Genomic DNA, 25,835 nt, shown 5'->3' with positions numbered 1-25,835 from the left:
ATCACGTTGCCCAATTTCAAGCTATATTACAAAGCTGTGATCACCAGGACAGCATGGTACTGGCACAAAAACAGACATATAGACCAATGGAACAGAAGAGAGAACCCAGATATGGACCCTCAACTCTATGGTCAAATAATCTTCGACAAACAGGAAAAAAATATGCAATGGGAATAAGACAGTCTCTTCAATAAATGATGCTGGGAAAATTGGACAGCTATACACAGAAGAATGAAACTCAACCATTCTCTAACGCCATACACAAAGATAAACTCAAAATGGATGAAAGACCTCAATGTGAGATAGGAATCCATCAAAATCCTAGAGAAGAACATAGGCAGGAACCTCTTTGACATTGGCCACAGCAACTTCTTTCAAGATACATCTGTGGTAAGTTTTGAAATCAGAAAGAATGAGTCCTTCAATTTTGTTCTTTTTTAATATTGTTTAGACTATTATGAGAACCTTGAATTTCCAAATGAATTTTAGGATTAGCTTATAAATTTCTGCAAAGAAGCCAGCTTGAATTTTCATAAGGATTGCATTAAATCTATAGATCAACTTGGGGAGTATCTCCATATAACAATATTAAGCCTTTTGAATTATGAACACAAGATGACTTTCCATTCATTTACATTTTCTTTCCTTTCCTTCAGCACTATTTTATAGCTTTCAGAGTATAAATTTTGCACTTTTTTGTTAAATTTATTTCTAAGTATTTATTCTTTTTTATATTCTTTTGGTTCATTGTTGACATATAAAAATATAATTAATTTATGTATATTGATCTTGTACCTGGTAACTTATATGAACTTCTTTATTCTAATAGTTTTTTGTGTATGTATTCCTTAGGATTTTATATATACAAGATCAGTTCATGTAAAAATAGAAATGGTTTTACTTCTTCCTTTCTAATCTAGATGCCTTTTATTTCTTTTTTTCTTATGTAATTGCCATGACTAGACCCTCCAATACAATGTTCAAAGGAAGTAGGTAGAGTAGATATCCTTGTTTTGTTTCTGATCTTAAGGAGAAAGCATTCAGTATTAAGTATGATGTTAGCTGCTAATTTTTTGTGGATGCCCTTTATCAGAAAGAGGAAGTTCCCTTCTACTTCTAGTTTGCTGAGACTTGTTATCATGAAGATGTGTATTTTATCAAATGTTTTTTCTGCATTTATTGAAATGATCATGTAGCTTTTGTCCATTATTCTATCAGTATGTTACATTACCTTGATTGATGTTAAAGCAACCTTGTGTTCCTGGGATAAGTCCCACTTGATCATCATATCTGATACTTTTTATATGTTGCTGTGTCCACTTTGCTGGTATTTTTTTTTTTTTTTTGAGGATTTTTGTGTCTGTATATTCATAAGGGATAGTGGCCTGTTAGTTTTATTGTCATATCTTTGGTTTTGGTATTAGGTTAATATTAGCCTAATAAAATAAGTTGGGCAATGTTCCCTCCTCTTCTTTTTGGAAGAGTTTGTGAAGAAACAGTATTAATTCTTCTTTAAATGTTTGGTAGAATACAATAGTAAATCTGTTTGGGAATGGGCTTTTCTTTGTGTGAAATTTTAAAACTACTAATTCAATCTCTTCACTTGTGACACCTCTGTTCAGATTTTTTCAATTTCTTCTTGAATCAGTATTGGTAGTTTGTGTCTTTCTAGGGATTTTTCCATTTCATCTACGCTATCTAATTTGTTGGCATACAGTTGTTCATAATATTTGCTCATAAAATTTTTTATTGCTGGAAGATTGGAAGTAGCATTCTCTCCTTTATACCTGGTTTAGTAATTTGAGTCTTCTCTCTTTTTCCATTGGTCAGTCTGGTTAAAAGCTTGTCCATTTTGTTGATCTTTTTTAACAACCAACTTTTGGTCTTGTTGATTATCTCTATTGGTTTTGTGTTTTCTATTTCATTAATGTTGTTTCTAATCTTTATTATTTCCTTCCTTCTGCTTCCTTTGGGTTTAGTTTGCCTTTTTTTTTTCTAGATCCTTAAGGTGGAAGGTTAGGTTACTGATCTGAGATTTTTTTTATATAGGTGTTCAGAGCTATAAATTTCTCTTTAATCAGTGCTTTCACTGTATCCTATAAGTTTTGGTATATTGTACCTTCACTTTCATTCATCTCAAAGTATTTTCTGATTTCCTTTGTGATTTCTTCTTTGATCCATTTGTTATTTAGAAGTGTGTTAGTTGATTTCCACATATTTGTGAGTTTCACAAATTATTTTTGTTGTTGGTTTCTAACTTCATTCCTTTGTGGTCAGAGAACATACTTTGTATGACTTCAGTCCTTTTAAATTTATTGAGTCTTGTTATATGACCTTGCATATGGTCTATCCTGGAGAGTGTTCTATGTGTACTTCAAAAGAATGGGCATTGTACTGTCATTACATGGAGTGATCTAAAGATGCTTTTTCTAGTTGGTTTATAGTGTTGTTCATATCTTCCACTTTCTTGTTGATCTTCTATTTTTTCTAGCCATTATTTGTGGGAGAGCAAGACCTCAGTGGGTAAAAGAAACAATAATAACAGGAACACACATATATGGCAAAAGCTGTATGCCTATGGCAAAAGCCAACCATTCCCCCATCATTCCATACTGAAAACAGTACATGCTGAAAACAGCAATGATGGCGGATAAGATAGTTAGGCCTACTGAGGTTGGCTCTCCCATCTCCTGCAGCCCCCTAGCTAATGCCTCACTAGGACCCATACTGATAGTCATGTACACAGTTCCTCGCTGCCCCTCACATGATTGCTTTCTTGAGTTGTTTTTTCTTTGCATCCACAGACTGTACATTCTAAGAAAATAAAATCAAGAGTCCACCCGGACTCTGTGCTTCACTTCCATGCCTGCACTTCTCGGCAGTCCCTGGTGGTGCAGCCCATTCGGGCCTCTTTTTGTTCCAAATTATTGGACTTGGAGTAATCATTTCATCTCAACAAATGCTCTACGTGACAATTATTAAACATAGGTTAGTGAAGTCTCCAACTATTAGCATTCATGGTGCACATATTTTTATTTTAATTCTATAAATATTTCCTGCTTAGCCCTCTACCCATTTGCTATACTTGAAAACCATATTTAAACCTTAATACCCCACCAGAGTTCATCCACCTTTGCTCCTTTTGTCCACATACACACCAGAGAGAGACATAAAACTTTGGGGATGGAGAGGAGTAAATGTGGGGGAGTCCCAGAGCTTGGTGGTATAAAGGATCAGTATAGTACACTAGTGGCAGACTTAAAAGATCAAGTCAGGTTAAATATGATGGAAGTCTGAATTCCAACTAGGAAACTTCAAAATTCAGGGCTCTAAGTTGTATATTAGAAATCACAGATGAGATGATTTCATGGTTAATTGATTTTTGACAAGAGTGCCAAGACAATTCAATGAGAGACAGAATAGTCTTTTCAACAAATGGTGCTGAGTCAACTAGACATCCACATACAAAAAAAAAAAAAAAATCACAGTTAGACCCCTATGTTACACAATATACAAAAATTAATTCAAAAGGGATCATAGACCCAAATTTAAGAGCAAAAACTATAAAACTCTTGGAAGAAAACAAAGGAGTAAAACCTTGAGTAGGCAAAGTCTTCTTAGATATCACACCAAAAGCATAAGCAATTAAAGAAAAAATAATTAGACTTCATCAAAATTAAAAACTTTCGTACTTCAACAGATGCTATTAAGAAAATGAAAAGACAGGGCGCCTGGGTGGCTCAGTTGGTTAAGCGACTGCCTTTGGCTCAGGTCATGATCCTGGAGTCCCGGGATCGAGTCCCGCATCGGGCTCCCTGCTCAGCGGGGGGTCTGCTTCTCCCTCTGACCCTTCCCCTCTCATGCTCTCTGTCTCTCATTCTCTCTCTCACAAAAAAAAAAAAAAGAAAAAAGAAAATGAAAAGACAACACACATAAGGGGAAAAAATATTTGCAAATAATATATCTGATAGGGACTTGTGCCCAGAGTAAATAAAGAACACTTACAATTTAACAACAACAAAAAAGCCAATTAAACGAATTAAAACAGAGGCAAAGGATTGAATAGACATTTATCCAAAGAAGATATACAAATGGCCAACAAGCACATGCTTACCATCATTAGTCATTAGGGAAATGTAAATCAAAACCACAGTGAGACTGTAGCATGGCCACCGGCGCAGCTGCCTCCTTAGCATTCTTGAATCAGGAGCACGGAGCCCTGGGGATGGTGGGGGGTGGTCTGCGAGTCCCGGCTCTGGTCACTGTGGACAGTTTTTCCTTCGGCTGTGAGCTCTCCAGCCACACCTGCTCTTTCACCTTCAAGGTAGAGGAAGAGGATGATGTGGAGCACTATGTTGGCTTTGACCATGCTCTGCCTCACTGAGGGGGCCAAAGAGGAGTGTAATGTGGTAGAAGTCATGGCCAGGAACCATGACCACCAGGAGACTGCAGTCCCTGTGGCCAACCTCAAGTTGTCCTGCCAACTCATGCTCAGTTTGGATGACTTCCAGCTCCAGCCACCTGTAACCTTCTGTCTGAAGTCAGGTTCTGGCCCTGTGCATATCAGAGGGTAGCACCAGATTGTTACTATAAGCAATGACATTTCTGAGGAAGGAGAGAGTGAAGAAGAAGGAAGTGTGCAGGAGGAAGCTGAGTTGTGTCTCATCCTGCCTGCCAAGAAGCAGGGGGGCAGGCCCTAGTCTCCTTGGAGTGGTAGGAACTCTGAACTTCTATCCTGACCATTTTTGCCCCACTTGCCTATGAGATCGAAGGTCAGCATCTGAAGCTCAGGACTACACATTTCTTATACTTTTTACATTTTTGAATAAAGGTTAAAATAAAGTGATGTGAAGGTTTTTTTGCAAAAACAAAACAAAAACCCACAGTGAGATACTACTTGACGCTCACTAGGATTGCTATAATAAAAAAGATGGACAAGACTAAGTGTTGACGAGGATGTGGAGAAATTGAAATTTTTATACACTAATAGAGGGAATATAAAATGGTACAGACCCTTGGGGAAATAGTTTAGTTGTTCTTTAAATAATTAAATAACTAAATATGCAGTTACCATATGACCCAGACAGTCTACTCTGAGGTATATCCTCAGGAGAAGAGAAAGCATATGTCCTCACAAAAACTTGTACATGAATATTCACAGCAGCATTATTCATAAAGTCCAAAATGGAAAAAACCTGAATATCCATAAACTGAAGAATGGATAAACAAAATGTGGCATAAAAATATAATGTAATAATATTTGGCCATAGAAAGGAATAAGGTACTGATACATGCCACAACATGAATGAATCTTGAAAACGTTATGCTAGGTGAAAAAAGCCAGGCACAAAATGCCACACATGTTGTATGATTCCATACAATCATAAAAACCATTGAATTTTATACTTTAAAATATTGAACTTTATGGTATATGAATTGTATCTCAATAAAGCTATTGTTTTTTAAAATGTGAATAAGATAATTTCCCAACTCTTAAGAAAGTCACACTTCAGCATGGGTAAAATTGTCATTGCTGGTTGTTTAGAATTAAGCCTCTGTCTGGACTTCTCACCCGAGATATCAGTGCCCTTGGGATAAACTCCTGTTACCTACCTGGAAGATGATTCTCCTGAACATCAGGTGAATGCCATACCCCATTATGCCAACGGTCTGTCCAACTGTGGCATACATGCAGTAGACACTCAGAAATCCTTCTTGAACTAACTTGGTTTCTACCACATTCTCTCAGCTTGTCTGTGGGAAAGTCAGCCTCATGCTGGGTCACTGTGATTCTTGATACCAGTCCTGACTACCTGGGTGATTTACTACCTCAGAAATCTTTCTGTTTTCATCAACTGTCCTAGTGGATATGAGTCTTGCTTGTTCTACTTCAACCAAGGTCCATTTCTGACCATGCTGAATAGATCTCCTTTCAGCTACCTGTCAAGTGAATTCATACGGCTGGTGAGGCAATATGGTCTAACACAAGAATATAGCAGTTAAGAGTCCAAGCCTCCACAATCCCCAGTTTAGATAAATAGCAAAGCTTGGTCTCTCTTCCTTCTCTCCCAGCCTCCTCTTTTCAACTTCACACTGTGGAAAGAATGATCTTTAAAAAATGTGAATCGGATCATGCCTCTTCTTTGCTTAATTGCTAACACAGATTGAATGCTTAATGTCAAGTATATGTCTAAGCCTTTTATGTTTATTGATGCGATACATCTTCACAACAATAAGTATTCTTCTTCTTCTCATTTTATAGATGAGCAAGATGAGGTATGGAAAAGTTAAGTTGCTTATCCAAGAGAACACATTCACTAAGTGGTTGGGGTGAGAAATGAACTTAGACAGCATGTCTCCAGAGTCCTTGAGCTCAGCATTACACCATCCCCCTTTCAACAGCTGTTCATCCCACTGAGAATAAAATTCTTACCATGGTTTTCAAGGCCTACATGATCTGATACCTGCTCTCCTCATCTTCTACCACTGCCCAGTACCTGAACTGATCATAATCCAGTCACAAGAGCCTGGGGTTAATTCCTAGTATGTGTCAAGCTCTGCCCCCACCCCAGCATCTTTGCACTTTGAGTTGCCTCTCTGATGTATCTTCTCTCCTCCCCTCCTTCATATGTCTGGTTCTTTAAATGTTGCCATGTCAGAGATCTTCCCTGATCTTCCTCTCTTAGCAAATACTTCCTCCCCAGCTCTCTGTCCCCAGACCATTCTTGTATGACAGCAGCCTTCTCATTTTGTTCCGATCATTTTGTCAATGTGTTTACCCGATTATGAACTACCTCCCCTGCTGGACTGTGGGATCTTGAAGATGGAAGCTATGTCTGATTGGTTCACCTGGCACCCAGCTCTCTATCTGACATGATGTCAGCACTTAACCAAAATTAGCTTAATGAATGATGAAGAGGGCTTAACCTATACCTTTGTGATAGGACATATCAACTTATACCGCTATTATTCTGAACTTCTTAAAGTAGAGCTCTATTTTGTTAATCTGTATGCCCTTTGCGTCTAGTATATTCACACTGGAATGCTTTAATATATATTGAACAAGGAGAATGAATAAAGACGTGAGCCATTAAGGACCAGGATTCACCAAGAAAGGCTTTACAGAAGAGGTATACTTAAATGACTCACTTCAGTTACCAAAAACATTTTTTCAAACATAAAAGATATGCATTTTTAAGGCTCCTTATGAAGCAAACAGTTCTTGCTAAATAACATATCAATCATTCAAATGTAACTGAGAAAATACCATATGGATACTTGTATTGCAAAAAAAGCCATGAGTTTAAGTTATATAGGAACCTACAGAAAAAGAGAATTTTGCCAAACATTTAAATAGTGACAAGGTGTTAATGTTGGTCTCCAAATCCCTAAAGTGGCAGACCATATCTATGCATACCTTCTGAACTGGATCAAAGGCCAGTTGATTTAATCCTCAACAATGGTATTTAGTGGGGATCAATTATTTTTTAATTCAAACAAGTGATGAATGAGGCAGATGTGGATTAAATCCCGTTGTTGTATAGGCTGTTTACTTTACTCATACTTAACCTATAATTCATCATTCTTATAATACAGTGCTTCAGACAAGTTTGTGAAGTCAGAGTGTGGGATTAGAAAGACAGCTCTATTATTTACCTGCTGTGTGACTTCAGGCAAATTATTCTCTAAACTTTGGTTTCCTGGCTTATAAAATTGGGATAATGGTAGTACCTGAATGTGAAATGCTTCCCATAGTGCCTGTCATACAGAAATCCTTCACTAAGGGTTAGATATTAATAGTAGTGTTTTGGGTCATGTGGAGGAGGAAACACTTGTTTGGCTATCAAGAGATCTGAGTTCTAGTCCCCATTCTTTCACTAACTAGTTGTAAGACTTTGGGCAAACCCTTTGGCCATTTTCTGTCCCAGCTTCCTGTTTGATAAATGAGGGCATTTACATGACTATTTGTTTCAGATCTCTATTACTGCGTAATAAACCATCAAAACTTAGTGTCTGAAAATGACAATTCATTATTCTCATAGTTCTGTGGGTTGGTTGGTAGCAACTGGAAGGTTCTTTTGCTCTATGTAGTATAGCTAAGGTCACTCAAGGAGCTGCATTCAGCTGGGAGTTTGACTGAAGTAGTAATACGTAAAGTGGCCTCTCACCATCTACAGTCTCTCTCTTCATGTCCTCTCTTCATTCCACAGTCTAGCCCAAGTATCTTTACAACAATGCTTCTATGCGGGAGTGTTCCAAAAAGGCAAGTTCCAATGTAAAGGGTTTATCGAGCCTCTACGTCATCTCGCTTGCTGATATTCCACTGGCCAAAGCCAGTCAGATGACCATTTGGAAGAAGACTACCCAAGGGCATGAATCCTGTGAGGAGTGTTTCATTGGAGACCGTCAATGGAAGAGTCTACCTCACCACGATTCCAGATTTTCTCCAGAATCAGCCTATGCCAATTTAATTATCTAGTGCTTAGTACCTAGATTTCTTTCCATGGTCCTTTCCGTTTTGTCATTTTGCTTCTTAACACACTATTGTTTCATGAATATGGCATGCTTATGGAAGCCATCATAAGTCAAATTCCCTTGTCTATAAAAAAAAATAAGCTGTAGACAAATTTTCCACTTTCACTTTTGTTGGAGTTTTCCCTAACTGTTGACTTGGCCCCTAATCCTCCTGGATCCGATGTATTTCAATATGCTAAATTTTCAATCACTTGAAATTTTAAGTACCATTCCCCACCTCACAAAAATTTCACTACCTTTCCTTAGGCTTCCCTTAGTCCACTCTCTTTCCCTACCTCCTTTCTCCTTTTGTATCTCCCTGAGAGGCATTTACCTAAGGTTTCCAGCTCTAGACGCTCAGTGTTTATATGGCTCTAATCTGGATCTTTTGTGGAGCTTTCCCTCTGCATCCTCCTGGGAACAGAACAAAGGCAGCTCTCTTTACATAATGTCCAAGTGCTGCTCTTGTGTCACGTGTTTCTGCAAATGCTGATCATCTGCCTCTTGATGCTGAAAAGAGACGCTCCGAGTTTTCTATCCATCTGGAGCCATCTAGAGGATGCGTAGGTTCAGGAAAACCCCCGTCTCCCCAGCTGACAGCCCCATGTGCATTGGCACCATTGCACCCACTCTGTCCCTTGTCATCCACATGCAATTTGAAAGGCAAAGCAACAAACCACTGTTCAGTAGAACAAGCTGTTTCACTCTATCTTCAGGGACATACCCTGTTGTTGCTGATATAAAAACTTCAGGCAGGGGTTGGGTTTTTCATCTCAAAATGCCCCATTCTGGTCTCTGGCTGAGTCATTTCAGGTTGAGGTGGAAATCTAGCAACTGTCCGGTTAATGGGATCCATTGAGGCAGCAGGCGGTCTGGCTAAGTTTAGCACTTACCAACAAGAAAGAGCTTGGAGTCTAGGCTTTCCACAAGGCTAAAAAAATCTTGTTAAAAGGCATTTCAGGAAGCTAAACAATCACTTCCCTGGGCTTCCTCTCTTTAGGAATCAACAAAACAAAAGTCACACAGATCTTATCTGATAATTGCTATTAACTATGCTGTACTGTTTTCCCAATGTTATCTAGTATGTCATTGATAAGACATAGAATAGAGCTAGGGTGGTTCCTTCAAAAAAGCATCATGCCAGGAAGTTACTAATATGTCAAATAGTTTCAAGAAGGCACACCAAGCACACTGATAGAATTTTTGAAACTATATATTTTATAAAGTAATATGGATGCATTAATGAAACATCAGCACTGAATACAAACCACCTGACACATGTGATCCTTTCCGAAGACAGATTAGAAATCCAAGCTTGTCATGACTTTGCTCACTTTTTAATTTAGTGTAAATATATCTGAAGTTAATGTGTGCTTTGAAAAGAACTCAACTCCCAGTAAAAATCAAATGTTCTGAAAATTCTCCAGTTTATGTAAATGATCCAAGAATATTATGCTTCTTATATGTGTGTGTACTTTAAGAAAATCATTTTAAGAAAACGAATTTTAACAGGAGAAAGAATAATCAGTTAAATACATTAAAATAGAAAATATATTGTTCATTGTGTCTGTCTAGCATTACTGCATAATGGAAAAATTCTTATCTTAAAAAGACTAAGATTCTGTGTAGGCATAGAAAGTATCTGAGCAGATCTACAAGAGAATATTAACAGTGTTTGACTCTGGGTAGGGAAACCAGGGGTGGCAGGGAGATTCAGTTCACATTTTATATATTCATTATATGGTAAACTTTATAACATTATCATGCATTACTTTATAATAGAAAATTAGTGGAAAAAGGACAAACTTAAGTTTTTTATTTTATTTTATTAATCTTATCCCCAGGTCACAAGTAAAAGTTAATAGGAATAGAATTCACAGAATTCATAGCATTTTAGAGTTGGAGACTTTTGAGATCATCTATTCCATTACACCAACTATTTCTAAACTAGTGCTAAGTTTACCCAGTTTGCCTAACACTAAACACAACTACATTCCAATAGAGCTAAAGAATGTGGGCAGCCACTGGAGTTCACCTTAATGGAATCTGATCTACAGTTGAAGGTGTGTGGTGTAGGTTTCTGCTTTACCCCTTAGTGTCATGAAGCGTCAAGATCATTCTTTCAAGAAATGGGTAAGATAGGCAGAAGAGGGGTTTGCCTATCAGGGTGAGCCTTAAGACACCAGAAGCATTCCCTCCCAACTACCCCCTAATTTCCAAATACATTCCATTACAGATTTAGACTTTTTTTTTGTAGAGAGAGAGAGAAAGAGGGGGAGAGAGAGAGCCCAAACAGGGGGCAGAGGGAGAGGGAGAGAGAGAATCTCAAGCAGGCTCCACTCTCAGCACAGAGCCCAACGCGGGGTTTGATCTCACAACCCTGAGATCATGACTTGAGCCAAAATCAAGAGTCAGCCGCTCAACCTACTGAGCCACCCAGGTGCCCTCAGATTTAGACTTTTGAATGAAGGCACATTTACTGAAATGCATATGTCCCTGTGAGGGGTAAGCAAAAAATAAATAAATAAATAACACAAAGAAGAATTGAACCTACTGATTCTTTCCTGAACCTTGGGAAGAAAGCTGGTGAAGGGAGAAGAAAAATTGGGGATACCATAGAGAGGAAAGGATATGCTAAGGAAAGCTTGGCCTGTGTCATTCTTCTGTCTACAGAATCCTACTGCCATGTAATAAGCTTTAGAAAGTGGCTTTTGGTGATAACTTGAACTTTTCTAAAACTAAGCAACACCAGCAATTCCTCAAGTTTGCAAATCCCAGTAGCTCCCCTCCTTGTGATCTCACTGCTGTCTCATCACCCTTTTCTGGGAAGAGCATGATTTATTAGTTTGCTCTACACTTGTATGGAGACCCCTGAGCCCAAGGCTTTGCTTGGAAACGATGTAGTCAATATTGTATATCACAACCTAATGAGAAAGAGGAACATTGAACAACTGGAAGGAGAGCTCTAAAGAAGTTCAGGATGCTACAGGAAAAGTGTATGTAGGTGCATGTGTGGGCATGTGTGTATGTGTGCACACACACACACCACCTCCTCACTACTACTCATCATTAGGACTCCAGTAATTGGGTCCCTAGCTCCTGGTAACCTTCCCTAACTACTCACGGCATACTGACTGAATACACATCTCTCAGTCTTTTCAGGACTATAGTGTAATTACTGTGTTTCTTACTTACCTCCTTCACTACGCCATAAAAATCTTTGTGGGCAGTGACTGTGTCTTCTATCACATCTCCCAATACCATGCCCGACATACAGTAGGTACATGATACATTTTTGGTGAATGAAGGAAAGAGGGAAATGGAGCCACTTAACTGCATTTTAACACTACAACTAGAAATTTCTTTCTATACAGAACACAAATTTCAAAAGAATTATGAATGCCTCCTTCACCCAGCAATGATTCTTATGAGCTCTTCATGGTTGTAGCTTGGGTGGGAGTCTTACAAACAGCATTTGGCAGTCGTCTTCCTTCTTGTCTTCCAGGAAGAGAGAATTCTAAATAATGCTTATTCAAGAATTCCCAGGTTTCTGCATGGGTATTAAGATTTGGAGTTTGCAGGGAGGAATGTTGGACAATGAACTGAAAATAAGAGAAGAAAAGAATGAGAAGGAAAGGAAAGGACCAGCCACGCGGGGTGGGGAAAACCAAAGAAAGACCTAAGAGAATTGGCAGAATCTCCAGGGCAAGGTTGTATTAGATTGGCGATTCCCATTTCAAGTTTGCACACGCCTCTGGAACTCCCTGAATGCTTTCGTGAGGGAAAACCCCACCTACAGGTTCTGGATGAAACGTTCCTCCTGGCTTCTAGAAATGAGTCCCCTGGTCCTACTATTACTCATTTCCTGGAAAAGTCGTAACTGGTCTATCCTGACCTTCAGAGCCATTCAAATTCAAGAAGAAGTTAGAGAAATCATTCAGAAAATTCAAGAAGAAATTAGAGAAATCATTCAGAAAAGCCTCAAAAACCCATTGCTCTGTCTTCTTTATCAAAAACTTCACGAACATTTTTACTGGTACTTTCTTTGGCATGTTCTGGGTGAATCAGCATGAAAACAAAGTGACTTCACTACCAAGTTGAAATTTAATTCTACAAAGGATGCTATTTCTAGTTTTGAAAAACTGTGCTCAGAACTTGAATCTAAAGTAATAATACACCCTTTCAGGCCTTATGTAAAGTCATCCCTATAACCTGAAGCTTGGCATGATCTCTAGTTTTAGTGGTGCTGTTATTACCTATATTTCTTTATTTGTCACAACAATCACAGTCTTGTTTTCTACCTTGGCATTGGTAACTACAGCTTACCTTTCAGGAAAAACATATTCATATTACCCTTACCTGTGCATGATTACCTGGAAAGCAGAAAAGCCAGTTTTGAGAATATGCCATCCATAATTCCCTCCTCTCTTAGCCAAGCTCTTGGGATTTTAACATTTTAATTAGGAGAGGTTCTTTTCTCCAATTCAGTAACGTCTTTACAGGCTGAGTTAGAGTATGGCCTATGGACTCAAGCTCTAGACTGTAGGTCCCTCCCTGAAATAACTGCCATCACCCAAAAGAAGCAGATAATCACCTTCTATGCACAAGGCAGTGTATTTTGCAGTGCCAAGCTGCAGGAATATCTCTGTGGGTTTGTGAGAAAATCTGGCCTAAATACTTCAGCGTCTATAGACAAGCAAGTGTGTGGTTTATCCCAGTGTAGCCCTTCCATCACAAGATGACACATGCACCATGATATTAATAAAGTCCATCAGTCATAATGAGTCTCAATCATCGACTGTTTCCCAAAAGTTTTACTTCTTGCAACCACTACATTTCATCTTTCACACAATGTATTTGTACTACAGATACCTGCAGATACATATATATTAGTAGATCAATTGCTTCAAAAGAAAGAGAATGAAGGGGTATATAACAAAGAGATATAACTTCACTTGTATAATGAAAATATATTTAACTTGAATTTGTGCTTTAGGCACTACAGAAGCGGTGAACCAAGCAACTAATTTACCACCACATGTAGAATGATCCATAGATTATGAGAGGCTACACTGAGTGGACACTAAAACTTTCATTCCATTCAAACCCTGCCAAAACTCTTGGGATGGTTAAATTCTTATTAACAGAGTATTCTCATTAAGAAGGAAAAAGGGAGGAGCACCTGGGTGGCTCAGTTGGTTGAGCATCTGACTCTTTGTTTTGGCTCAGGTCATGGTCTCAGGTTTGTGAGATCGAGCCCCATGTTGGGCTCTGTGCTGAGTGTGAAGCCTGCTTAAGATTCTCCCTCTTCCTCTGCCCCTCCCACCCCACTTGCCTTGTGGGTGTGCTCTCTCTTCCTCTAAAAGTAAATAAATAAATCTTTAAAAAAAGGAAGGAAAAAGGGAGTGATGTTATCAAAGCAGCAAGATAGGTCAATCCCAACTTTCATCCCCCTCACAAAGCAACCAACAAGCAACTATCCATAGACAAGACACCTTTGTGAAAATCCCAGAACCCAGGGGTGAGGCTGAGGTATCCCTTTGGATCACAGAGACTGAGCAGGATAGCATTAGAAGAGTAAGAGAAGCAGCTACGCTCTGACCACATTGCCCCTCCCCCAGACAAGCACAGTGCTGCACCAAGAGGGCCTCCTGGGCCTACAGTTTCTCTAGTGGGTAAAAGAGAGCCGAAAGCAGACATCCAGCTTCCCCAGCTTTATGGAATGCTTCCCAGGGGGTTCAAGTAGGGAAATCTGCAGGGCTTGGCCACGGAAGATCAGATAGAAATGGAGAAGGGGATCGGGGCTTACAGTTAACAGTACTCAGATCTTGGCAAGACCACATTCCTCCTCCCAGCTGTGCTCCAGCAGGGATTCCAGCCAGCAACTCTGCCCATCTACAGAGCTGAGCTTGTGGCCCTGTATGACCAGGGAGCACAGTGGGCATTTCTGCCTGGTTCACACCCACACAGGGAGGAAATCACAGTTGAAGCCCCGCCCAACCGCTGAGTGTAGCCTCACCTAACCAGAGAATCTGGGCAGCTGCAGAAATGAAGCCAGCAGTCCTGCCCAACAATGGAGTATAGCCCCTGGCTCTGCATAACCAGGAAGTCTTAACAGTGACACTGGACAGCCTCAGAACCCAGCTGTCAGCACAACCCAGCCTACAGTACCACCCAACCACAGCCTAGCCAGTGATACAGTCCAATCATGAAGCATTCTCTGTGGCCCCTCCCGACAAAAAAGCCTGGAAAGTGACCACCACCTAACCATGGAGCAAAGACTGTAGCCCCGCCCATCTGCAACTGGTTTCCCCTCCTGACCAAAATGTCCAGCCAGTGAACTTGATCAGCAACAGAACACAACAAGTGGCCTACATGATCACGAAGCTCAGCCTACAGCCCAGCCCAACTTCAGGGCACAGCCTGCATCCCTGCCTACTCACACAGCAGTGTGCTGCCCTGCTGAAACAGAGTCCAGCCAGCAGCAGCATATGGTTGGGGATCACAGCCTGAGACTCCACCACACACGGAGTAATTGCAGAAAAAAGCCTATAGCCAGGGCCGATCAAGGAATCCAACCAGGGGTACCACTCTGCCAGAAACAAAACAGGTGACCTCACCTGACAAGAGGTGACTGCAGAGCCCAGCTAGTGGCCTCACCTGACCATGGAGCACAGCCAGCAGCCCTGCCTGATCAGAGAGCACAGTGGTCTTGCTAGAATATGGAGACCAGCCAACTGCAGAACCCATTCAACAGCACTCCCCTTGTCCTGGGAGCACAGGCGGTGGCCTTGCCCAAATAGAGACCCCAAAAGCAAGCTCCACCTTCCCAAGGATGTTACCAGCTGACCCATCCAGAACTCCAAGCTGAGCTGATTGGTGAAGAACCATCCCTGCCAACGTGAATCTATAAAGAGGAGGAGACTGCTTATTCAGATGCATAGATACCAATGCAAAGAATCAAGTATCATGAAAAATGAGGTAAACATGACATCACCAAAGTCACTAATAAAGCTCCAATAACTGACCCTAAAGAAATCGAGATCTATAAACTGCCAAGGAATTCAGAATAACCCTCTTAAAGAAGTTCAGTGAACTACAAGAATACACAGACAGACACCAAAATTAAGAAAACAATCCATGAACAAAATGAGAAGTTCAACAAAGAAATAGAAACCATAAAAAGTCACACAGAAATTCAAGAGCTGAGGAATACAATGACTTAACTGAATAATGCAATAGAAACTGTCACAACCAAGAAGATATTCAAATGGGCATCAGGTACATGAAAATGTGCTTAACATTACTAATCATTAAGGAAATACAAATCAAAACCACAATGAGATGTCACCTCACACCTGTTAGAATGGCTAGTACCAAAAAGACATAGCAAGTACTTGTGAGGATGTGGAGAAAAGGGAATCCTCATGCACTGTTGGAGGGAATGCCCACTGGTGCAGTCACTATGGAGAACAGTATGGAAGTTGCTTGAAAAATTAAAAATCGAACTAGCATATGATCCAGCAATTCCACTTCTGGGTGTATATTCAAAGGAAATGAGATCACTGTATCAAAGAGCTATCTGCAACCTCATATTCATAGCAGCACAATTGACAGTAGCCAAGATATGAGAACAACCTAAGTGTCCATCAGTGGATGGATGGATAAAGAATATATATATTTTTTATATTTATATTCAGCCATAAAAATTAATGAAATCTTGCCATTCGCAACAACATGGATGAAACTTGAGGGCATCATGCTAAGTGAAATAAATCAGACAGAGAAGACAAAGACTGTATGATCTCACATATATGTGGAACCTAAAGACGGTCGAGCTCATAGAACCAGAGAACAGACTGGTGGTTGCCAAATGCGAGGAGTAGGGTGTGGAGAAAATGGGTAAACGTAGTCAAATGGTACAAAGTTCTAGTTGTAGGGTGATTAAGTTCTGGGGATATAATGGAGCATGATAACTGTAGCTAACAATACTGTACTGTATATTTGAAAGTTGCTAATGAAGCAGAATTTAAAAGTTCTCACCACACACACACAAATTGTAACTATGTGAGGTGATGGATGCATTAACTAACCTTATTGTGGTGATCATTTTGCACTATGTACATATATAAAATCACTACATTGTACACCTTAAACTTACACAACGTTATATGTCAATTATATATCTCCAGGAAGCTGGAAAAATGCCAGGGTGGGGGACCCTAAATAATTGAAAGCTAACATCTAATCAAATCTAAGAAGTTAGCCCATTCTCCCATTTCTGGAGTAGATAGTTACAATTTATATTTTCCTGTTTGGGGCAGTTCAGCAACAGCCAAGTGTGTAGTCACAACAAAGCAATGTGGCTCCTGTGACTCATCCAAATTGGGGCACAATTAGCAAAATATGTTCCCATAAATGGCAGTTTCACTACTCAATTCTGGGGAGAAACCAGGAGCCATGTAAGACAGAACAGCTTGGGGAAAATGGTAAGTCAGTCTAGCTAAAGTAAAATACATTGGTTATGTCTGGGTGAAGAAGGTCAAAGTCAGAATGACTTGAGAGTTGTTAAGAGTTACTATTAGAATTCCCAAGCTGAATAGCAGCCATAGCCTGTAGCAATTTTTGAGTGGGGAAAAAATATGTAGACTCTAAATATTGGACTCAGGAGAATAGTATATTTGTCAGACTAAGCAAACACTCCAACTTTAACAATTCTAAATTTAGAACCAGTCTTGAACTGTTGGAGGTCTGTGTCTACATGGGCTGAAAAAGGAAACTTCTTGGTTCCTACTCCTTAGTGCCTACAAGAATAACAACTCCTTGATCTCAAGATCAATGAGGACAAGGAAAGGATGGATTTTTTTTTTTTTTTTGTCCTTTATATCTCAAAGTTGAGTCAGCTGTCAACTGGAATTTGGCCATGATGCAGAACCACAGACCTGGGTTTCCCAGGTACGCAGCTGTGACCTGTGGGGATATGAGGAGATGCAGGGAGTTTTGGAAAATAGAGCTACCAAGTTGCCAATATATAAAACAGATGTAGGGAAGAATGAGAAAACAAGGCCCTACAAATGCTTTCCTTTCCTGCCCTGAAGCCCTCCTTTGGCCTGTACTCTGATGTGGGTAGGAAGGCATTTCTACCTGGCTTCCCTCAGGAAATGAAGTTTGGCCTGAGCTTTGAAGTATGCAGAAGAAGAAAACAATGTTTCAGACAGTTTCAGACTGTCCTTAAAGCTAAAGCAAGTCTCTTGTGGGCAGTATATATTTGGGTTTTGTCTTTTGTTTGGAGAATTTAATCCATTTACATTCATTTAACGTAACTACTGCTAGGTAAGGACTTATTAATGCCATGTTACTAATTGTTCTCTGGCTGCTTTTTAGGTCCCTTTTTCTTTCCTTCCTCTCTTCGTGTCTTCTTTTGTGAACTGATTTTTTGTAGTGATATGCTTTAGTTCCCTTCTCTTTATCTTTTGTGTATCTACTGTAGGTTTTTTCTTTTTGGTTCCCGTGCAGCTTACATAAACATTTTATAGATATAACGGTTTATTTTAAGCTGATAACAACTGAACTTGGATCACTCTACCTTTTTCCTCTCCCCCTTTTATGTTTTTGATGTCACAATTCACATCTTTTTATATGGTTTATCCATTAACAAATTATTGTAGAGGGCAATTTGTTCTTGAATACTAATTTTTTTCTTGCATCTTGCTAAACTTTTTACACATCCTAATGACTTTGGTTTTCTATAGAGACAGTAATCTCATTTTTGAAAAAATAACAGTTTACTATTTCTTGGTTTTGAGTCCTTATATCTTCAATTCCTTTCCTTACTGTGCTGGTTATGACAATTCTAAATATAGAACTTCTGATAATGGAGTCCATTGTCTTCTTCCTGCTCTTTAAGGATATGTTTTTAACATTCTTACACTAAGTATGAATTTTGCTCTAAATTTTTTAGATGCCCTTTATTGGATTAATAGAATTCCTTAATATTCTTTTTTTTTAAAGCATGGAGCTTGAACTCAGGACCCTGAGATCAAGACCTGAAACTGAGATCAAGAGTCAGACACCCAGCCAGCTGAGACACCCAGGCACCCCGAGCTCCTTAATATTCCTAGTTTAATAATCTTTTAATCAGAATTCTTTGATTTCATTAAAAATTTTTTGCGTATATTCAGATTATTATAAAATTTGTTATTTAATCCATTAATGTGAAAATTTTATTAGGTTTTCTATGTAATCCAACTTTCCATTGTTGGGATAAACCCAATGTCATGATGTATTACCTGTATTATACATCACAGTGTTCTCTTTGATAATATTTTATTTAGGATTTTGCATCTGAATTAATCAGTGAAATAGCTCTATAATTCTCCTTTCTCATACTGTCAAAGTTGGGGTTTGATATCCAACTTATGCTGGTGTCATAACAAGGGTTGGACTATTTTCCTCTGGAATTGGTGATATAAGTGTGTTTGTTCTTTGTATGTTTATAGAAATAACCTGTAAAACTGTGTTGTACTTCTGTCCTCTTTGTGAAAGGAGTTTTTAAACTACTATTTTAGGCATTTTACTCCCTTTTGAGTCAATTTTATATTTTCCTAGGAATTTGAATATTTACTTAAAATTTTTAATGTATGGACAAAGTTCTTTTTAATACCTGTATCCTTTGTCATTCTTAGTATTTTTGTGGTTTTGCTTTTTTTTCTTGATCAATCTTTAGGTTTGTACATATATTAGTCTTTTCAAAGAATTGACTATTGGTTTTATAAACCCTCTATTAAGTCAGATGCTTATCTCTTTAATTTTTTTCTTTTTTTCTTTTTTAGTTGAAGCATTTAAGGCTATTTCTTTCTAAATTCCAAAATTTTTAGTTTGTAGTTTAGTTTATAGTTTTTAAAATATACTTTTTAAAATTAAAATCCAAAAGAGTTTTTGGGTGAGAATTATTAGAAAACAGTATATGAAAAGGACAGATGAAGATGAAGAGGCATAAGGAGAAAGAGGGTGAGAGCCAGTGGAGTGAAAGAAGACCTTGTACTCTGTGATTTAACAACCCTCCATGGCCTTTAAGACCTACAGCAAAGTTGCTGAACTCTTGGTAATCAGTTGTGAGATGATTTTCTGTGAAAACAGGTGAAAAACCGAACCAATCTTTTCACTTTCAATCATGTGGAAAGCAGAGAGAAACATTTGGAAGTAAGGCTCAGGAGCAATTAAAAATCTGAGCTTATAAAAGGCTGTGGACTTGGGGCTCATGCCAAATTAACCAAACAGTGATTAGTGTTATGGAGAAACGATGCAGTTTTCAATGTAATAGTATGAGAGGAGACCTATGTTAGATTAGCCCTTAAGTGTTTGTTCACCCTTCCTTGAAATTTCTTCCACTCTAAAATATTCATGTCTCACTAGCCATACAGAGTGGACTGATAATAGATGGCACAGAGAGCAGTAAAAATAGTACTTTTATTCACATTCTCCTGAATAAGAATCAAGGAAAAGAAGTGTGAGTAGCACCATCTTCAATTTTTTTTTTTTCTTGTTTCCACAAACTCTGGATTCTGCTCTGCCAGAAGTCTTAATACCCAGGGAAGGATGCACCCACTGGAAAATGTAATGATGATTGGAGTGTTTGAAAATTTAAGAAGAAATTGTGCACTTTAACTTTTTATTTCATAAGTAAGAACTGTTTTTGCAATTTGAGTTAGCTTAACAAATGGAGGATTTTTGCTCATGAATAAATGTATCATTTTCCCACAGATAGTTGAATGGTTAAAAAAAAATACCAAATTTAGTAGAATCACACACAAAAAAAGGAAAATGGGCTCCACCTGGTGATCATAATTTAACACAGTCTAACACTTTATTAATGTATTTGAATGAATATAGTTTCAATTAGCTATTACCCCATACTACCACAAAAGTTAGTGACTTAAAAAACAATTGTTTTATTATTGCTTATGGTTTCTGTGTGCCGGGAATTTAGAGAAGGGTTGAGGAAGAGCCTGTTTGAATGGTTTGGGCTCTGGATTTCTCATGTGGTTGCAGTCAGACAATGATTGAATTTGGAAAACAGGGCATTGGAGCTAGTGACTGTTTCAGGTATCTTTCATTTTTCATAGAGTCTCCAGCCTTCTCCATGTAGTCTCTCTACATGGGCTAATTTGGACTTCTTTGTAACTATCAGACTGCTTAATGGATGCTGAAAGCTTCAAGAGCAAATATTCCAGCTCACAAGGTAGAAGCTGAATCACCTTTTATGACCTAGCCTTGAAAGTCACATAATACTAATTCTATCATACTCTCAGTCAACCCAGTCACAAAATTCCACACATTTTCAAGGGGTGAGGATGTAGATCCAACCTCTCAATGTAGTAAGAATCAAAAAACTTTGCAGACATATTTAAAAATCACTGCAAATATACCAGAAAGCAGAGGAGGACAATTTACAATCCTTGTTTAGAATGACGGAATGTTGGTCAATCTTAAAACAGACCTTCTTTCACCCAGATATTCATCCCACAAATATATACATTTTCAGTGTCTTAGATATCTAGAATCTTGACTTTTTTCCTGTCATCACCTTTATTTTCTTTCAACATCAGATCTACATAAGAATAGAATCAACCATGGGCATGTATGCCACATGATGGAAGTCCTCTGGAGGAAAGAAGGGAAAGAAGCTAATGTTAATGAGCACCCATTTTATGCCAAATATCAAGCTAAACTTCATACTTTTGTTTATTTCACCAAACTTATCTAGTGATCTATTGCCGCATACCAAATTATCCTACACCTTAATTAGTGTCACAAAACAGCAACTGCATTCATCTCACAAAATTTGGGGCCAGAAATTCAGATCTTAGCTAGAGTGGATTGAATGGCTGGAAAAAGCTGTCATGGCTCTACCTGTTGGTTGAGTTCCTTGATTCTTCTCCACATGGCATTTGCTAGAGCTGGAATGTCTAAGATGACTTCATTACTTACATGTCTAGTGTCCTTTCTTGGATAACTGGCACAGCTAGATTTGTCTAGGTATCTCTCTACATGCAGCTTCTCCCCAGGGCTAGGTTATGCCTCACAGCATAGTAATCTAAGCTAGTCAGACTCAGTCAAGTTCAAAACTCCTCCCACTTTTTCTTGTAGCCTTTATGCAATCTATCAATTAGTGTTTCCCCATATTTGTTCCTCAGAAGCTCTGCCTCCAACAAGCCATGGTTTGAAGTACTTTGGGAAGCATTGCATAACATATTTCTTTTTGGAGACTCAAAATGCACATTAATATATAAAAGACACTGAGACGTCTGTTTAACTTTCCCAAGCTTGTTTGACTAAGGACCCTCTCTTTTAATATAAGACCCATTAACATCAGTCCATGGAATATGCTTTCACAGATGTTGTATTAAATAGTGCAAAGAAGGGGCGCCTGGGTGGCTTAGTCGTTAAGCATCTGCCTTCGGCTCAGGTCATGATCCCAGGGCCTGGGATCGAGCCCCACATCGGGCTCCCTGCTTGGCGGGAAGCCTGCTTCTCCCTCTCCCACTCTCCCTGCTTGTGTTCCTGCTCTCGCTCTCTCTCCCTGTCAAATAAATAAATAAAATCTTTTAAAAAATAAACAAATAAATAAGTAAATAAATAGTGCAAAGAAAATGTGTTATTGTTGATGTTGTAAAAGGTATATTACAGGCAGGATCTGATTTTAATGAGGACCACTGACCTGTCATAACTACATAACAAGGCTATTTTCATGATCTGATTAATCATCCAGGTTGAAATTGCTCTGCTGATGTATATAAATTTTCATGAAAGAGAAATCTTGTGTGATCAGAGTCCCTAAGTTCTTGCCAATCAAACAGTGGAAAAGAATGTTGAGTATAATTTCTGCCTATTTAAAGAATTTGGGTGCTTGTATTTTTAATGCCTACAGAATGTTCAATTTTATTAGGAAAACATTACACATATCAAATTTACTTTTATTTTGTTGAAGAGAATATTTGTTATATTGAAAAGAATTTTCTCAGCTGTATATATTTATATATGTTAAATACATCTTGTCTACATTCAGATAATCGCAATTGGTTACTTTCTATATGCCAAGCCCTGTTGTGATACAGAAATATACATATAAGACAACAGAGCACTAGCCCTCATTATTTGGAAACTATTTGGGAGAGATGGGTCTTGCATATCTTGAACAATAATACTGCCAAACAAGGCTATATAATAAGATGAAAAATAAAATAAAATCCCAAGTCAAATGCGTCCAACAGCCAAAAGATGCTGTGGAAAGGCAGGGAATAGAAGAGCTAAGTAACCGAAGCAATTTTCATAGAGAGTGGAGTGGAACTTGACTCATCTTGGTGGATGGATGTCACAGAATTTGAATTGTCAGAAGAAATAAGCAGCCGGTAGGCAAAGCATGATCAAAGGCAAGTGAATCCCATTTCCCTCTGGAATTGGCAGTCCTTGCATACATTGCTTCTCTTCTTTGTCCTTTCTTTCTGTCTCAACCTGCCCCTGCTTATTTGTCCCTTCATGGCTAATCAAAGCTCTGTCTGGCAGCTGTGCTCTTCCACCACCCAGTTCCAGTCATCCAGAGCCAGCTCAAGTACCTGACCCTCCATTAAACAAAGCTTCCCAACAATTGTGATCCTTTTTTAAAACTAGCTAGTAGTTTGGCACTACCAAATCAAAACAATGCCTGAGTGTACAACGGGGCAGCTAAATCTGATGGATCCATTATTGAGACTGATGAATGAGCCCATTGAAGAAGTAAAGATTGATGCAAATGCTTTCTCTGGGCACAGTCGGACGTGAAAGAATAAAATTTAGAGCTAGGGAAAAGTATGACTGACTATGGTTGATTGATTAGGCCATTGAAGACCATTGGAGGTGCTCTAAAAGGGAAGTCGCTGGGCAAAAGTAGGGTTTTGTGAGGATTATTCTCACAGGAGAAAGGTATAGAATTAACTGCAGGAAGGGGAGACTATAGACAGGGAGATTCGGTGAGGAGGTAATTGAAACTCACAAGTGAAGCAGTGAGAGCTGGTCTGATACGTTAGGAGTAGACATAAAAAAGAGAAGATAAATCTGCCATATTTCAAAGAAAGATTTGCAGAACTTGGTAACAGTGACCGTAGGGGACAACTTTGGTTTTCTCTTTTCTAAAGTAAGGGAATTAAAATAGATGCTTAATAAGTTTACTTTAAACTATATAGTATCTATGAGTCTAAGATACTCAAGGGGAAGGGTAAAATTGAAAACAAACATGTTTGTCTTATAACTCAGGGTGCTATACCTGACCACAGACAGGGTGGCTTAAATAACAGATATTTATTGGGGTGCCTGGTGGCTCAGTCAATTAAGCGTCCGACTCTTGATTTCGGCTCAGGTCATGTTCTCAGGGTCGTGGATTGAGTCACAGGTCATCGGGCTCCATGTTCAGCAGGGAGTCTGCTTCTCTCCCTCTTCTTCTCCCTCTGCCCCTCCACCCCCCTACTCATGCACACACACTCTCTCTCTCTAAAATAAAATAAACAAATCCCCCCAAAAACCCACATATTTACTTTCTCACAGTTCTAGAGGATGGGAAGTCCAAGATCGAGGTGCTGGCAGACTGGTTCCTACGAAAGCCCCTTCTTGCTGATAGCTGCCTTGTTGCTGTGTCCTTCCATGGTGGAGAGAGAAAGAACTAGCTCTCTGGTCTCTTCTTATAAAGGCATGAATCCCACCATGAGGGCCCACCCACCCTCAGGACCTCAACTAAACCTAATGACCTCCCGAAGGCCCCACCTTCTAACACCATCACATTCGGAGTTAGGGCTTCAACATATGAATTTGGAGGGGATACAAACATTCAGTCCATAACAGTTTCCCTTTCTGAATACTCTGCTATTGAATTCTACCATAATCCCAAACACTGGTGTTATGAAACTTTGATTATGTTTGTGGATATATTTGTGCACATCCTAATTATTTTTACTATGGAACTATTCTTGCATTGTGCAAGCATACACATCGCTGACATTAATTAACCATCTTCCCTCTTGATAGTTTTAAGCAAGACTTTCAACTGTTGTCTTCTGATTTTATGTGTGGTTATATGTATCAGTTAGGATCAAGTTGGGCTGAATGCACCTTAGAAGCCAAATAACGATGCCTTAAACACAATAAAAATTTCTTTCCCACATAAAAGAAGTGTGATGATAAGCTCTTTAGAACTGATACAGCAGGTCTACAGATGTCAGAGACCAAGGTCCATTTACTCTCTCTGCTCCTCCATCCTAACACATGGCTCTCCTTTTTAAGACTCTCTCACCATCCAAGATGGTTCTAGAGCTCCAACAATATAGGCATCAGAAAGTTAGGAAAGGAGAAGAGTTAAGACACACTTTCCAATTAACTCAGCACCCTTTATGGGGCCTTCCATGGAGTACCACACAACAGTTCTACTTACATCTCATTGGCTGCGCCTATCTATAAGAGATGATAGATTTTAGCCTGACGCATTGTTGCTTCCATTAATACAGTTTTCTGGTAGGTAAGAAGAAGGCAAGAATGGATATTATCTCTGCCATAATATGCTTATTAATCAACAGTATAGTCTTCTGAGTATTAAATTCTAAATCTCACTGGATTATTTTATAAAAGCAAAGAAACATGAACATATTGTCTAAATTTTGTTATTGGCATCAAGATAAGATATTCTGTATGTATGCAAAATAGCATTTTCCTCACACAAATTTTGTTCATTTTTCCCTCAACTACAGAAAGCTGCCTGTTTGTAAAATTTACCTTTAGGGATAAAGAGATGATGCCATTGAACTACTGTCTACTCAACCTGGATTTTGACTTTTTTTTTTGATGAAGCAATGGGCTTTCTCCAATCCATCCCACACTCTAACTTGGCCTCTCTAGTTGCCAGTGGCCTTCTACAGTAAGGGCAATGGCTAGGGTTAGAAGTACAGGAGACTGATGCTAAAATCCCCTGTGAAATAAGAACAATGAAGTTGGCAAAATTCCTGAAATTAAACCTGCCTTGAAATCTTGTAGTCAGGTTTATTCTGAATGAATTTCCTCTGTTTTTACTTAACACGACCTCTCATCAATTTGGGTGACACAAGTGGGTTTGGTCCTCTGTCTTCTTACTTGGGGCTTCTCCAAACGCAGGCTGTGAAACAAGGATTTGGGTGTAGGTGGTTAATCTGGGAGATGATCCCAGAAGCACACCTGAGACAGGAAGAGAGGAAAGTCAGTAGAGGGTGTGCGAATGGGGTAGTTTGCTCAATCTCACTGTGACCTTCGGAGGCATTGTGTCA

General features: G+C 38.9%; 1 pseudogene; it reads left to right on the top strand.

Moving 5' to 3' along the window:
* Window positions 1-4,165: 4,165 nt before the first annotated feature.
* Window positions 4,166-4,745, top strand: LOC102744348 (nucleoplasmin-3 pseudogene; annotated as a pseudogene).
* The last annotated feature ends 21,090 nt before the right edge of the window (window positions 4,746-25,835 follow it).

The sequence above is a fragment of the Leptonychotes weddellii genome, chromosome X, assembly GCF_054177405.1.
Source record: "Leptonychotes weddellii isolate Sample4059 chromosome X, ASM5417740v2, whole genome shotgun sequence".
In the NCBI taxonomy this organism is placed as follows: Eukaryota; Metazoa; Chordata; class Mammalia; order Carnivora; family Phocidae; genus Leptonychotes; species Leptonychotes weddellii.
Note: the sequence above shows the minus strand (reverse complement) of the source record. Positions and strands in the feature narration are given on the sequence as shown.